This window comes from Ctenocephalides felis, unplaced genomic scaffold (assembly GCF_003426905.1).
Source record: "Ctenocephalides felis isolate EL2017-DRISC unplaced genomic scaffold, ASM342690v1 CF-g0.4_SCAFFOLD_03571, whole genome shotgun sequence".
Taxonomy (NCBI): domain Eukaryota; kingdom Metazoa; phylum Arthropoda; class Insecta; order Siphonaptera; family Pulicidae; genus Ctenocephalides; species Ctenocephalides felis.
The window spans coordinates 5,519,182-5,520,998 of NW_020539725.1; positions in this window are offsets into that span (position 1 = coordinate 5,519,182).

Here is a 1,817-nt window from a genome sequence, read left to right on the forward strand (position 1 = left end):
GACCTTATCTAAAAATTATCTGTTTTATAAAGTTTCCGCAACTAATAACTAAAAGAAAGTCATAATAACAATCTTGTCAGATGTTGAGCCGTCATTGTCGCAGTATTTTGAAGGTGATTCTGTCATATTTATCGAGGCCTTATTTTTTGTTATTTGTACTGATTTATGTTAAAATTAGTGAACATGTACCGGTACTGGTTTAATTAGTGATTTCTATCCTTTTTATTGAAATTATCAGCTGTTTAGTGGAATTTTTATTACTTAGTTTTGTTCACTTTTGGACTATATGACATATAGCACTATTTTTCAACCGTTTAACATAATTGAAAACTGTCAAAGTTGATTTGCTTTTAACTTCTACTCCAAGTATACAAGAAATAATTGCTCAAAGGATCCACAGGAAAAAATAAAAAACTTGCACTTGTAAAATCGACTTGGTAAAGGTTGGTTACCATGTATGACTTGTACCCTTTGGGTTCATGCTTCATGTACTAATGTCCCAAAGGGGGCGAAACAATTTATTTGTAAACTGCTTTCTTAAAAATCAGCTTGTCAGTAAGCGGTTACCTTATTAAGTAAGCCGTCATTTTGTTTTTGTAATAGATTGTTAATATTAATGTTATTATATTTCCTACTAAATTAATCAAAGTACTATATTGATAGTTACTGAACGAGTAGTAACGATTGAGCCTGGTTATATTATCATTTAATAGATAGATATTATTCAAAAACAAAATGTCATTTAGCCCGTACTTCCTCTACTTAAAATGCACAATTTACTTAATTGTAGAGTCTGGTAAGAAAACGGCTACATCCTTCTTTCATTCAATGTTTGAAATAACTTGGCTCACGTGCATGGTTATTCAATATTCTTCTGTCTAACTACCACTATTCAATAAGTTTTTGCTATAAAATTTCTCGATAATGCGAAAGTTCGACTTGTAATCCACTTAAACGTTGCAAACACGGTCCGATGGAAAACTTTGAAAACATACTGAAAACAAAGAGAAAAAATTATACTTAGCTTCAGGAAAAAAAAACGACGAGTTCAGAACTACGCGTATATGTATGTTCGGATCGTAAATATAACTAGGTCAGTAAACGTTAAACTTTACTCTGATACATTTTCTTATGTATTTTATTTGAATGCTACTTAAAATATTATTTTGAATCGCTTTTTGAATTTATAGTCAATTGTATTTATGATGCTCTTTTAATTTGCCTTGCATTTTTTCTTTTTCGTGTGACTACTAGCAATAAGTGAAAATTTTATATTATATTTATCAGAAATAACGTTTATTCTTTTGCCAGTTTATTTAAATTCACACTAGTTTTGACAAATTTAACACAAAATGTAATCTGAAAATTATTTTTATTTTTTTTTCAAAACAACTTCTAGCTCTGTTTTGTTATAAGGAAGATGAATTAAGCTATTTTCTTACCACTACTTGTAGTAAAAATTCTAATTCCTATTAAAAATTCGTTGATTTTTCTAGTTTTTGAAGGTATATAAAGCTTTTAATGATTGTATTAAATTGTTGTTTTTTCTGTACTTGATCTAATTTTTTATTGAAAGCAAACATTTTTATGTTGGTGGTATTCTAATTAAAATATGTGTTTAATTTTATTGTTTATAACTTGAGTTAAACGATTAGAACTAAATTTTATAAGCTGTGTCGACTAGTGTAGTGTGGTTTTATATTATATTACATTTGTTTTTTCCTTCTTAGTTGTAATATATTAAATTCTAGTAGTTATTATATTTTTAACTTCCCGTAAGGTAAGTTATAGTAATCGCAAAAAAATCTAAAATGAAA